We start from the raw sequence: 16,441 nt of genomic DNA on the forward strand, positions 1-16,441 counted from the left end.
ACAATATTATGTTCTTGTCGGGCATTACTAGCTGTCTATTGACAAATTGGCATGATCGTCGAAGGGTTAAATAACCCGATTCCTACCAGCTTTCCTTACGTAATTTATGTAAAATGTAATTATCATTAGGATGATTTCCAGAGCGCATTTCTATATATTATTATTAGGTTCTATAGATAGTGTCCAAATTTGTGAGTGTGTGTGTGTGTTTTATTCTTCGCCACTGATTCGCACAAGACTAATAAAGTTAATGGTTAATAGTAAAATGTGAAGAAAATAACAAGGTCACTTAAATGTGTGCGTGTGGCGATCGCGTGCTTTGATTTTCCACTCATATCTAAACTTGTGTTTACAAAACTGTGCATAAACCACGCGATTTTTGTATGAATAATAACCATTTTGGTATCACGCCTTTATCATTGAAGAAGAGAGTTATATAATTATGTATATTGTATTGAGATAACATATATACTCGTGAAATTAATGCATAAGTTGTTATGAAACGTTTATTACCATTTTAACGTTGATTAATTACTAATATAAATGAGCCTATATCAGTGACTTCAAAGATTATATAGAGCGGACATGTGGAATGTACCGTGAAAAGCAAAATAAGAATGTAAAATACGCTATATTTTTTCCATGTTGTGATTTGCATATTTTTAATGTGCATATCTAATTATATATCTAAGGACGCTGTGACATCATGTCACACGGACATTTCAAATACGACAAGCACTTATTACTAATTGGTAATTAGTAACTTTCGGAGCATAAAGGACAATGCCCAAAACCAGGCTATCTTTGCGTCAGTCATGCGTCTTAACCAAATAACCATGTACAATCATAATTTTAATTATTACTTCATTTGAATTTATTTCAGTCATGAGCAAATAGGGGTTATAAAGATATGAAAAAAACAGTTGTTAAATTGTTGCAAATCAAACACTGGGTAATTAATTGCCAATATGGCGAATTGATACTAATTTATAACAAATTCCCCTTTTAAATGGAATAAAAAAGTTAATATGTGCATATTATTAATAAATGTGCTTGTACTTGAATCTATAATATATGGATTAAATATATTATTCATTAAACAAAAGTATTATTATAAAAAAATATATTTTACTTAATAATTATGACCAAACTCCAAATAACTGGTAAAAAAGATAAAATATTAATCCTTCTAAAAACAAACAAATGGCGACTTGTACTTGCATTGACAGAAATACTAGTCAGCTTAAACATGTCTGGACTTTATTTTTAATTAAATAAATATATGGGTACTGATTTTTATTACACTGGCAGCTGAAATAAATGACATTTGACACTTTAGATTTGTCCGAATGAAAATATTTCATTATTAAAATATTTTACTCAAGATCGGAGTGTTATTCTTATGTATTTTAATGTTGAGTCGAGAAATTCACTGTTAAGAAACAAGATGTATAGTGTGTGTTCCGAACTTTGAGGAACTCCGGAAGCCTTTTAGTTAGCAACACAACGTCGTCTAGAGCCTAGACCACTAGACCCAGGACAGTTCATCGAGGCGACATATCCCGGCGGTGTATTAACTGCACCATTGCGGTGCCACAGCAACGGTAAGTATATTTCTTAGACAAGCTATCCAGTTTGTAAGTTATGTAGATTATTATTAACCTACCCACAATGTGGGAAAAATCTTGCAAAAACTAAAGAAAACAGTTTAAAAATAATAATAATCTGAACATGTTTACTCAACTTCTACATTATACTTTAGGTTTCAAGGCTGGAATGAATTTGTGCTGCCTGCTGTAGATCAGTTAATAAAGAGGTTCACAGACAACAACGACATGACATGACCCGACCAGCACTGCAAGAAGTAATTCACTCACTTCAGCAGTATTATAAGCGTATTGCGGCCACATCAAGTTCTTGGTTGTTTTCTGGGAAGCCATATCTATCAAAAATACACATGTATATAAAAATATACATCGGATTTCGTATTTCTTGTTTTATTTTTCTTTTCCTATGATAAGTAACTATTAGCCTAATCATGCTGTGAAGTTAGTTCCTGGGTTCCTGTTCGATTTCCAGGCCAAGCAACATTTTATCTCGGTGTTTCTGACATGACTTGCCTGGGATCGGAATCCTCCAAAGAGGGTTGGCGTCAGGAATACGGCCGGTCATAAAAACTAAGCTGAATCTATTCTACAATATGTGTTGACGCCATATTGAAATGAGATAATGGCAGGTGAAAATAAAGATTAAGTTAATCCATGCAATAGAATAAGTCATAAGTCAGAAAAATATGTACTTATACAAAGAGTCGGGTATTATATGCTCAGTGGAAAAACTAATATTCCGCCATACTATCTTAGAAGTTTTATTGGAGCTTCGTCTCATCAGATATGTTAATACCTATCAGTTTCTTATGAGGGCGATTAAAGCTAAGTGAAAAGAATGTTAAAAGAAGGAACTGCAATACTGAACTTAATTAGGCACGTAGGTACTTTCCGTACATTATTGCAGTCCATACTTAACCTCAAAATAACCGAGTTATAAAAATTCTGATTACTCCGAACTCCCATCGAATATCCAATTGTTTTCAATTTGTATAAGATTTAGGATATATTTCCTATAGTTTAGTGAAGGTTTTGTACAGACGCAAGCGTAGCCCAACTTTCATACAAAAATGGGCATTCTCCTTTGATCCCATTGTCCGGTCTATAACTAATTATACCGTTTAATATCTTTGGCTTTTATGTAAATGTTTACATTAGTGATATAGACATATTGCAAGGATTTACATACTGGAAGTGCATTTTGGTACAAGGACTATCTTTACATGTTAAAGGCGATGATCTTTATCTACATTTGTAGATATTTGTTATGTAAATGTCAAAGTAAAACTTAAAAGCAATGGCAACAATCATGTTATAAAAGCCTGACCAGGGAAATAATAAACCGGATTTGGGATCTCTTTTTAATTTAAAAGATCCAAAATGTATGGTCCAAAATTTATCGCAAATTGTATGATCCTAATTTCAATTATACCATTAGTTAAAGAACAAAACCAAATGCTATTAATTTCATAACACTGCGTTATTGGACGTATAACTTTTGCATTATATTATTAATGTTTAATATGTCACTCGCCTGTCCCTCGCCTATCCAGATTATATAACCGAATTGTAGATCTGATTGTATTGACATATTTAATGACTCGCATTCTATCTTCAAAAAGAAAATATTGAACTCGCTTGTTGTAACCTAAATTTAGTTTTATATTCAGTCTTATATTTACTATATACTGCACTTATGGTGCAGCCAATTGTTTATTGTTATGTATTTAATATAGTCATGCTGTGACAGCCAGTAATTAAAACAGCACTGCAGCAATTACTTATGGAATTGTTAAAAAACAAACTATGTATGGTGTATGTTTTGTTGGCTGTTCAAATAAATAAATACATCATATATTTTCTTACTACCTATTACAGGCGGATTCGGCAGCTTTCTCTACCAACTTTCCTGCTAAAAAGGTACTATTTAATATAATTCCAGGGTAAATTTACTTACATAGTTTATATGATAATTTAGGATATAGTCTATGTTTGTGCCAAATTTTATCAAAATCCGCTCAGCGATACCACCGTTCGCATCTAACAAACATCCAAAGATCTTAATGATCTTTCGCATTTACTTAAAAGGAGTACGATTGGAGTTTTCAATCAATAACCTATCTCGTGTATGCACTTTAGTGTTACAGATTAGAGGTTACACAACATGGCTAAGGTCGCTTCATTCCGTTGCATAAGAAATTTACATTAATAAATAAATCTAATGATGTTATTTGTTCTTGTAGGTTACTCTAATGCATAGGTGGGTAGACATCAATATTTAATTTTAGTGTTTTCAAATTTACAACATTAAACTTTACTGCGAAATTTATTGTTTCAATATATGGAATTTAACCTTAGCCATTATTTATTATAAATCCTGCAATATGCATGAATATTTTTAGATTAATAAAATCATTTCGGGAAAAAGAATCTGTAGATATTGGAATGTAGGTAAATCTTAACTCAAATAGCAATGTTTATGCATGGTTCCAAAAGGCCGGCATAATTGTGTGGACTGTCGAGGGGTAATCATCTCTCGTCAGTCGACATTCTATTGATCCCCGTTCTATTTACCATCAGGTGTGGCGGGGTCACGTTGCCTTGTCAGTATAAAAAAATGGTTCTGTATAAATAGTAGATGTACATATGTATGTAAGTATGTGATTATAGTTGGTTAAAATATTACATTGATTTGGGTGTTGAAAAGTAAATGCAATATTTACGATAATATTATATTTAAATCCCTTTGTTGATAAGAACAAAGGGATTTAAATATAATTAGTATAGCATATGTTCTATTTATATATAATTAGTAAAACAAGTGATGGCTTTTTCAGGGCCTTGTCAGATGATCTGGTTCCTTTTGTCATACGGAAATATATTTTAATATGGAATTTAATTTAAAAGAATTAACATCCTCGCGTTGTTTCACATATTTCACAACGATGCGATCCAATTTTGTAATACGTTTCATAATAAGTGTAATACACACTCGACATTGCGGCGTGTGAACTTTTTCCATTATTGAAACAAGTTTTCGGCTCATCTAATAGTAACCGCAATATACATTCAAGGTATTTAGTTTGTGTTGCGAATATAGGCCACTATCTATTGATTGTGAGTTAAAATTTTGCGAAATTTAACTTGTCTTTATAGATTCTTTCGTATTGTTATAGAAGTGGGCCACGAATAAATCCATATTCGATTGTGGTAATTACTTTAATATTCATAATATTCGTTGGCTTTAAAGGAAGCCTTAAAGGTTGAGACTGGATCTTTTCTTGGTTCTATATTTAATATAAAAATTATAAAATCATACATCACGCTATTATCCACGAAGGGCCATTCAGAGGTGGACACTAACTGAACTGTGTTCCTAGGGCCGCGGCAAATGTCCGTGCGGGCGTGCATTCAGTGTGGTGACCGAGCGCACAAGAATTACCTCGGGCGTCTAGATGATTATATACGAATTAACAACGTGTGTAACATAATGATTCTATAATTACATACATTTCAACTTACTACATAAATAATTGAGTCTTTTCAATTACCCCAAGTTCTTTATGAAATATGAATCCTCGAGTGAGGTTTTATTAAAAGTTTACTGCGAAGACGATTACTAGAAGCAGGAAAGTTTTCGCGATTAAAGTTTGCCGGTGGTTGTGTTCACGCTTTACTTTAAGATTGTTCTGAATTATTAAAATTCGTATAATAAATATCCTATACCTTAGATTATACAGGGTCACTGACATTAAATAATAATTGGAACCTCATACTCGTCTACCTTCAGTAGCATTGTACCAAAAATCATCCAAGAATAAAGTTTCCTGGAAACCTCGATTTTGTTTTTGTGCTTTTTTAATCATTTTGTAAATGACTGCGAATATGACGTATGCGTGAGTGTATTTCTGACTGAAACTGTGACTTCAGCGTTGTGATGAATTCTCGTATAGTAGCATTAGGGCTTGTAAAATTAATGTTATTATTTATTGATATTTATTTTGTTAGAAACGTACCTTGTTTTATTTTACATTTACGGGTCTAAAATAAGTAAGTAGCGTTTCGTAACGCAATGTAAAACATACGAATATATTTTATTAATAACACCTATCTGAAGTTAATATTTATGGCTGCGTTTTAACAAAATAGATTAATGTTTATCTAATAAACGTTCATGAATAATATTTATGATCATTTTAAATTACAAACTAGTTTCAAATATCAGAAATCAACAGAACAATTTTGTGATGAAAACAGATCTCTATTCGGACCAAGGCAAACAAAGGCATTGTCTAGATCTCCGAATCTGGTGCGGTCATTATGATGAAATTAGTCAGACACGAAGCAAATTAACGTGATTTGAACTTTAGAACGGCGGAGTTTATTGTATTTGTTACTAATAATATAAATCCAAAAGTTTGTGGACATGTTTGAATGTTTGTTAGAAGTAACTCAAGTAGCCGAAAAACCAATGAACAGTTTTCGATGAAATTTTACACATATATCCTGAATTATATAATTATTATTTAATAAGTGGTGATAGCCTAGCTGGGTATGGAACGGACTGCCGAGACGAATATCCATAGGTTCGAATCCTAAGGGCACACACCACTGACTTTTCTAAAAAAATATGTATATATTCTTGGTGAATTACTCGCTTTAAGCGCGAAGAAAAACACCGCGAGGGCACCTGCATACCTGAGAAATTCTCTATAGGAATTTTGAGGGTGTGTGAAGTCTACCAATCTGCACTAGGCCTGCGTGGTGGACTCCGTCCACCACGCTAATCGCTCTCAGTAGTAGAGGAGGCGTGTGCATAGCAGTAGGCCAGTATATAATACAGGGCTATAATATTATTTTTATATTATATCCTGAATTAATATATAAGCTACTTTTTATTCATAAAAATGATAGTTTAATTGTTAACGGGAAAGATTTACGTGGGCATCCTAAGGGCACACACCACTGACTTTTCTAAAAAAATATGTATATATTCTTAATGAATTACTCGCTTTAAGCGCGAAGAAAAACACCGCGAGGACACCTGCATACCTGAGAAATTCTCTACAGGAATTTTGAGGGTGTGTGAAGTCTACCAATCTGCACTAGGCCTGCGTGGTGGACTCCGTCCACCACGCTAATCGCTCTCAGTAGTAGAGGAGGCGTGTGCGTAGCAGTAGGCCAGTATATAATACAGGGCTATAATATAATTATTATATTATATCCTGAATTAAGATATAAGCTAGTTTTTATTCATAAAAATGATAGTTTAATTGTTAACGGGAAAGATTTACGTGGGCATCCTAAGGGCACACACCACTGACTTTTCTAAAAAAATATGTATATGTTCTTAATGAATTACTCGCTTTAAGCGCGAAGAAAAACACCGCGAGGACACCTGCATACCTGAGAAATTCTCTACAGGAATTTTGAGGGTGTGTGAAGTCTACCAATCTGCACTAGGCCTGCGTGGTGGACTCCGTCCACCACGCTAATCGCTCTCAGTAGTAGAGGAGGCGTGTGCGTAGCAGTAGGCCAGTATATAATACAGGGCTATAATATAATTATTATATTATATCCTGAATTAAGATATAAGCTAGTTTTTATTCATAAAAATGATAGTTTAATTGTTAACGGGAAAGATTTACGCAGATGAAGCCGCAGGAAATAGCTAGCAAGAATAATTTTAAAACGTATCGTCTATGTTATTTAGTTTAGTAAAGTTACAAGAGAATAGGTTATTGAGAAACACGGGTCACGCTCCATGTGTGAAAATGCTATTTTATGACCGTCTGGGACTGTTTGTTTCTCAACTTTGACAAAGTGTGATTGTTACCGCATAACGGTGTTCAATAATAGTTGTAATTCTTAGTTGTTAAATAGTAGTAGTAAGAGATTGGTATTGATGAATCCCTTACTATAATAGTCGTCTTTACTTTTCGGGCAACAGGTCTTGTTTATTGTTAATTAAAAATACTTTATTACAATGATTTAGTTTTGCAAAATGTTATAAAAGAATTCAGATAATCCATGATAAATGTCGACGACTTGTAACAGGCAACCTTTTGGGATGTTATTTACGATAAATATTGTGTTGAATCGCTTACTATAATTATTGTTTTTATTTTTCGTGCAACAGGTCTCACTTATTAATAATTAAAAATACTTTATTCTATCGATTTACTTTTGCTTAATCATTAATAAAATAATTTAGATAATCCATGACAAACGACGCATTGTTTTAGCAGATAACCTTTTGGTATTTCATCTACGATAAATCTTAAGTGTGATTAAACTTATATATTCTATTGATGCACTCATTTACATACCTTTTAACGTTGAAGGATCTTTTACTCAAACAGTTTATAATAAAATGCAAATATGCATTTACGCCGTTACGCTTGTTAAGCCCATACGGGTAGGCAGAGGCGCATCTGTTTATAACTCAAAGATGTTGAATTTATTGTCTGCCTTGGTGGCGTAGTTTTACTGTATGTGCGGTACGACAGCGCTCCGAGGTCCTGGGTTCGAATTCCGGGTCGGGCAAAGTGATATTTGGGTTTTTTAGCCCAGTATCAGTCCGGAATGTAGAAATTTGTGCCCGATATGGCGATACGCTCGCCCCTTATCACATCATGGGACGGAACACACTTGGCGAAAAGTGGGTGCCCTGGTTGCGCCTCTGCATCCCCCCTCAGATATAAATGCGTGATGTTGTGTGTATTTACTACATAGTTTTAGGTGTTTTTGGTGCGAAGGTCTTAAGTAATTCCTGAGATCCTAAACGAAACACTTGTATTTATTATTAAGTAATTTCTTTTATTACTACCTCACGATTTACAGATCTATTACTATGATGGTCATTGGATTAATAAATTATAGAGCACGTGTGAGATTCGTTTTATACAACAACTAGCTTTTGCCTGTGGTTGCACCTGAGTGTTTTATTGTTTCCGGGATAAAAACTACGAGTAATGTAGCTTTCTATTAGTGGAACAAAATTCAAATCGGTTTAGTAGTTTCTGAGATTAGCGCGTTCCAACAAACTCTTCGGCTTTATATAGTCCTACTAATATTATAAATGCGAAAGTTTGTGAACATGGATGTATGTATGTTTGTTCCTTATTCACGAAAAACCTCCTGAGCGGATTTGGATGAAATTTTACAGTAATATTGCTTATAAATCAGAATAACACATAGGCTACAATTTATGAAATTATGTGTAATTTGATCATAATATAACGATACATATCAATTAAGTCGAAAAAAAACTATCCCGGAAAACTCATTCACGCGGGCGAATCCGCAAGCAAAAGCTAGTAGTAAATATATATTACTGTTTAATACGACTGACAATTATTTATAAATTACGAAATTCGAATTCAAAAGGCGTCCAAAGAGGATTAGTATATTATTATTTGTTACACTTATTTTTGTTAATCCTGACACCAGAGGGTGTTGTAGAAGGAAATAGTATTGTTTTGAAACATTTAATCAATTAACGGCAGAATGTATCTGCCGACAGAACATGTTGTAAAATATAACCGACCCTGTAGTTCATTCATATATTCCGTTTTATTATTAATGGATGTTATAAAATATAAAATCGAAATAAAATAACCATAGAAAAATTACTGCAATATTTTGTGCGAAAGCATAATTCATTGTTCACACGAAGCGAATTATGCGCGATAAATGCCTATTGATTGCCGCGTTAATGCGATACGATGCTGTTACTTGGAAGTGACTTCCACGTTGAGTATGTCGCCCAATTTTCAATGTATTTGGATAATATATTTCTATATTTACGCAGAAAGAGAGAGAGGGAGAGAGAGTGAGAGAGAGGGAGTGAGAGAGAGCGAGAGTGAGAGAGAGAGAACCTTATTTTAACTGTAATTGGATAAAACACATACAGAGAAAAGAGTTGTTTTAACGGAAAAAGGTTCATTACGCTGGTTTATGACAAAAAATACAATTAAGTTTGTTCTCCTTAAAAATATACTTAGTACATAGCTATATAGTTCTTCGTCTGCACACACGAATGACTAACTTTAGCTATTATTATTACCCAGCTTTAGCTATAACTTATTCTTGATTTTAATTTGCAACCCACGTAAAGGTTATTTGTTGCTTGCACTTATGAGAAGTTAAGAGAAATAATACGATATTTTTCTTTAAGTATCATTGTTAAAGTATCATTTGTTGGTTTAAACTTTTATTGCATGCATAATTATGAAAATTTCCTATGTTCCCTATTTCCTATGAACAAAAAATATTTCAGTTTGAAAAATAAATAATTACAGTGTCTTGTTGCGTCAAATGCGTATTACACGCAAGCGTTTGGCATAAAATAATTCGCATCAAGGTCTTGGCTATAAGTTTTTATAGTAATTGGTTTTATAAGAAACGATTCTAATGACCTGTCAGTTTGTTTAGTAACCATCTTGATTTAATACGTGTGTATTGCGTATTATTTTTTATGACTTCGATGCGCTTGTAAATAACCGACCGGATTTGTAATCGTTATTGCTAATAAATAGAGTACTATTTGTTAATTGATCGAGGCATTCATAATTTTTATAACATTAATAGAAGACATACTGAAAGTATTTTTTGTACACGCACGGAAAATTGCGTTGCATCGGATGGTAAGGAACTTTCCGCCCATACACCCACAACTCAAAATCCTGTAAGCCAGGATTAGCAGTGGCATGCATTTTCTGACACCGAGAGGTGAAGCTCGGCGAGTCTCAGGAACTACCTACTAATGTTTATCTCGCAAGGAAATTAATCAAATAGAAAGATACAGAGGATTTGGAAATATTATTTGTCCACTTCCCTCCATAGCAAAGCGGAGACAAAATAATGAACTAAGGGGGCATTTTGAGCTACGTTTACAACTAGAAAAGCCAGATAGCGCACCACGTATAAAAATTAAATGAAAGATTCAATCATATGAGCTATTAGATTTGATTCCAATAATAAGTACGTCAATAGCGCCGAAAATACGGAAATTTCGTTCATACTGCATCTAATGGTAAGTGGGGTCCAGACAAAATATCGATTGACGAGAGGTGATTTTCCCTTGCAAGTTGACACAATTATGCTGCCCTGTTCGAAACCGGATATATGCGGGCTGATCCCGCAACGCGACACATTTACGTCGGAACTATGCCAAGCTTTATACCTGGTGTGGTGGTCGCTATCCAGATGGGTATAAAATATATCCTAACTTGAAGCTTAATACTTAATTATAAAGAAGAAATTCGCTCAACAAAATTTAAAAATAAGTTTTTATTCTTCTTGTTTGTTTAACCGTAACAGCGGCGATTTTAACCAACTTCATAAAAAGGAGGAGGTTTTCAATTCGATTGGATTTTTTTATGTTTGTTACCTCAGAACTTTTGACTGGGTGAACCGATTATGATGATTCTTTTTTTATATGAAATTTTTATTAGGCACCGACTCCAAAATTGGTAACCAGTATAGAGGTAATGTAAAACAATTTTTGGTTTTAAGTGTTTTTGAAGGCGGTATAATTTTTGACAATGGTTATTTAAAAAAAAACTTTAAATTCGAAGATATTCTATTAAAGTGATTTAAGTTTTGGCCTGAAATGTCCTATGCATTTAAGATTATGATCATGATTATAAGATTTAGATGATATAAATAATAGACATTTAAATTTAATTGCGACTAAAGAAATAAGTAGATCGAAGTGTAAAAAATGAGAAAATGGAATATCATTATTGATGAATTGTGTTAGGGTATTTTAATTGAATATAAGTTTTTCTTGAAAACGAAATAACAGTGTTTACCGTTTAAACTACAAGCAATTTAAATCAATAAGCTTCTGGACAACGGTTTTCTCATAAACTATTTACAGACTGAAACTCCAACACTCTGCGGCGAGTGTCCTACGACTAATGGTATCCTTCCCGAGTAGACTAAAGACACTTTTTCGTTTTATGAGACTTAGATCCGTAATATTTAATTTACATAAACTTAAACCTGGCATCACGCTTATTTCCCTATTCAAGGGTAGGCAGAGGTGTAACACACATTTCGTCAGCTATGATTAAGTCTTATAGAGGCCGAGCCTATTGCTGTGTTATTGGGCAAGATTTCAGACTCTGGGTTGATATATAGCAAAAAAGGTTCAATATTTTGGTTGTAATAATGGAAATTTACTCAATTAGTCGTACACCTATAAAATTATACAAAGGTAGCTACTATTTAACAGCATAGAAATAACAAGAAATAAAATATTTATTAGCATTAATTACTCTTTTATTTATTTGCTTTGTAATAACGTATAAATAAGTGTCTGTAAACATTAGCTCATGCATTTCGCAGGCTTACTTTATTCCCCTTTCTTATAATCCTTGTATTTTATGTGACGTCCCCGTAATTCAATGGGAGCTGAAGTTTCATATGACTTTGTTTGTTCAGTTTTTTGCCATATGAATATTTTTGTTTCAAGATGTTTGTGAAGGTTCGTTAACTTTCTTAAGATGGATTTGAGATCTCTATTTGACAATAAACAATTTGCATCAGGTTTGGCAATTAATTGAGTGCAGAAAAATGTCTCAGATTGTTATTTCTCTGTCACTCAAAAATGACAATTAATTTTAGTTATAAAGAAATATAGCCAACTTATTAATTTAATTATTTTATTTATTGAGCACAAACATTGATGCTAAATCGCGTTCGATGTAAAAATAACTGATTTATAAATCCCTTATCATTATTAAATTTAAGTAACGTCTACGTGCGGCAATAAAGTTAATAAATGTTTATCGGTAACTACAATTTTATTCTTGATGTGAAAGAAATTGCGTCTTTCTGATACACTTATTGAGATGGAATTTATGAAATATAACTAAATAAATGTTGAGTTTTCACTAGAAATACACAGTTACGTTGGTAATGAAAAAGATCATTTGGAAAGGACATTAGGACGTCATTTATCATACAACGAATGAAGTTCTAGGCTCTAGTTTTGCTGCGTCATTTCTAGTTAAGTGAAATGACACTTTTTCCTACATTGTATTCATTTATCAGACTAGATATATTAAATATCTCACAATTCCTTAATTAACCGTAATTTAGAGTGCTATTTACCTACATATAAATTTTAAATCGTAGCTATTATGTCGCGAATAAAAAATACCTTAATAAAGCTAATTATAATATTTGGAAAGTTTTTATACCGTATTGTTGACTGTAAGTAGATAGACATACAGCCACATAAACTATGTTGAAATTCTTCTTTAACTAGAATAAATATAGCGTCCCTGATCTGGGGCTTAAATACAACACGCTAAGAAAACATTGCTATGGCGAAGTTTGACAACTTTCCAGACACCTCGTGCGCAATTTGGCGGATTATTTGCCGAGTGGAACGGAACGTTGTTTATTTAACGTAGATTTGATTCCTGATAACTGGAATAGATCGCACGAGTATTGTTTGTTATGTGATTAAATCGTATTCTGCGTGAAATGGAACGCAGTGCCAATTTTGTGTGATGGAATTTTAAGATTAGAACAGCTGGTTTTTTGTTTTCTATTTTAAATTTATAAATCCACCCGGCCGGCTTAATCATTAAAAATTTCATTAAAATCGCTCCAGCTACTTTGGAGTCTATATGAAACATACCTCTATACACATTTGATAGATAGATGTTCAGTCAGTCATAGAAGTTAAGTTTTTGTGTTCTTATTTACAATTGTTTCTTCGTTACTAAAATAAACTTCAAAAGGTTAATTTTATTTTAAACAAAGAAAAAATAATACGTCGATTGAAGTTAATATGCATAAACGTTTTGCAATTATTAATTTGTTCAGCTTCTTTTGTGGCTGACTGTACATTGGATTAATAATATAATATTATACCGATCGTCCGCAATCAGATAGAATGCATACGATTGAAGAAATCATATTTGAAAGTTATTTTATATCTGCATTTGAATCTTACTTCGTTGGATGTTAAGAGCTGTGCAATTATGCAATTAATTCAAAATATTAAATTGTATTGTATACTGATCAATGGAGTAATGACGTGGTACTTTTTTTAAGTTCTTTTTTCAAACATAATTTTTAAATAGCCCGAAGGAACTTTGCTAATTTGTTTTCTACGTTTTTGTATACCCGTCAGCATTTTTTTATATTAGGCTATAAATAAATGCTGCAAAAATTTCTCCTTATTTAAAACTAAACCAATGCAGTATAGAAAAATCTATCTAGTCCTACTTGTGACCCGTTTTTTAAATGAAAAAGAATATCTTATTTTTTTTTAAAATATATTGGAGGGTACCGGCACTATCCCCTTAATAGAAAAATCTAACAAATAATATCCTGCTTGTGACCCGTCTTTTAGTAAAAAGAACATCTTTTTTATCTTTCTTCTCTTAATAAAATAATGACCTATTTCAAAATTAATAATTTGTGGAAATCGGTAAAAAACGAATTTCTGTTTGCGACCTCCTTTTTCTTTTTTTTCATGCTAAAATTTTGTTTTTGACCTATCTATAATAAGTTCCATTTTATGGGAACTTAAAAAAAGTTTGATATATTAAATGTTTCCGGCCATATCCACTTAACCATATGATTCGGAGTATATCAGTATCATTCATCAGTACTCGTTTGAGATGAATCTTTTAACTAATTTCACTAGATTTCTCGAACAGGATTCCATTCGCTTTCGAAATGCTATCACAATAAATGCTCTTGTTACTATTTTATTCTTCTTCATAAGTTCAATGCAGCTGATGTATGAAGTGCGAGGTGTTGTCAATCTATAAAAATGTATAAACAGATAAAAACCGTATGAATTACATATTATGTTCTGCCTTTCAATGTATATATGTATTTGGTGCTGACTGTACTTTGGATCCGTGAATGTCACTTCAATTATGGTGGGCTGTGTATTCCGACTGTTATATGTCTACAGCAGTGGTGATGCGTCCATACAACACAATTCCTACCGGCTTCCCTTTTAGGTTCATTTACGATTGTCTTTTTTTTGCCTCAGTTTACCATTTGAAAAATGTTACCCTTCGTCACTTGTCTACAAGCTCACTAATAGCAACGAAGGCAACAGGAAACGAGATTCGTTAAATTACTACATTAGGTTATGCACTATGCTTACGGTGATCACTGTCTAATATAGTAAGATAATAAGTAGATAATAGATATATCCGATTCCCTTCCAAGCAATTGTTACCTTAATACAAGTACACTTAAATGGTGAATCCCACCTTACATATTAAAACAAAGTCCGCGCGTCTGTCTGTGAATGCAGTAAACTCAAAAACTACTAACAGATTTAAATGAAATTTGGTGTGAAGATACTTTGTGGCTCTGGGAAGGATATAGGCTACTTTTACCCGCGGTTATCCAGTGCTAAGTATACCTTCGGGTGCAGTGGAGTTCAGTTCGGTGAAAAAAATGACAGCTCGCGCAGTTACACATTATATTTACTTCGCTTGCCAGAGTCTTTCGGGGATAATAGTCCTGCTATTATATACTCGAGCCCGATAAGAGAAGTGGCGTTCAGATAAAGTATCGTTTTACAAAAAAATATCCCTCGACTGTTGACACAATCACTTACCTCTGTTCATAATTGGATATCTGTACAAAGGGTAATTCCGGATTGCGACAAGTGGGCCAGTTACGTTGGTCGATATTCGACCGAATAGAAATATCTACCAGTACTACCTATCATTGTATCAAATATATCCAAAACCCACTAATCGCTACTTCCTAAACTGTACACTTAAAAGTATACACTGTATCAAGGTCTATCCTGATACGCTCGCAGATTCCCGTGGGCTTGACAAGATTGAGGTCGATCGGGAACCAAGTGCAGCTGCGTTCCATGCTCGGAGCTCTTGAGTATTTAATCCGATTATGTTATTCCTGAAAAAGATACGAAGTATATTGGCCGTTGTCTGATAATGAACTAAAATATCAGTTGAACTTACACTTTGCAATTAATTGAAATGCTTCCAAGGGATGGACGCTTGGGTGATCTTAAAAAACTTAAACAGAAATTTTTGAAATTAGAATGATCCAACGTAATGGTTAAGGGTATGATAATATGGAAATGAGGTTCTTAAATCTGTTTGATAAATAATTGTAAAGCAATATCCACCGTCAGAGTTATCACGTCAATTAACTTTTTTTTTCTGTAAATTTTATCATCACAGTTAACTTTACAATATGTATGTAGAGAATTAAATACGTATGTGCGCTATAAGACTAAGAATTTTTAATTAGACATTGTTTTTTAATAAAATAATAAGAAACTGCATTATATTTACACTTGACGAAGTTGCATGTTTAGAAGAAATATTTTAACATGAGAATAAACTTTATGGGGTTTTCTTTATGAAAGGAAATAAGTGCTAAATAAAGAAACGTGTTTACTTTTGCATGTTTATATAGCGTAATGAACAAGTGGGTCAAATTATAAGTGCACACGACCATACATTTAACAAAAAATGTCAGAAATACAGAATAGATAGTTGTGTTGCCATAAGAAAGCGTATGGAAATGAGATGGAAAATAAGCAATGTGATTCCTAGTTATTAATGACAAGATATATCTAATATAAGACATTGAGTATGCGATATTGTAACGAAATTTTGGTATTATCGATGCGGAATGATACGTGTAGATTAAAACCGGTATAAATTCATAATTAATTCGCCTGATTATAAATGGTTATGCGTAGTGCAGTAGTGTCAACAAACCCTCCGCTTCCCTATGCTCCCGACCACCCCACTACCTAGAAAGTGAATGTGAACATCCACCACGGGCCGTCAGCGAAG

Source organism: Manduca sexta, chromosome 6, assembly GCF_014839805.1.
Source record: "Manduca sexta isolate Smith_Timp_Sample1 chromosome 6, JHU_Msex_v1.0, whole genome shotgun sequence".
In the NCBI taxonomy this organism is placed as follows: domain Eukaryota; kingdom Metazoa; phylum Arthropoda; class Insecta; order Lepidoptera; family Sphingidae; genus Manduca; species Manduca sexta.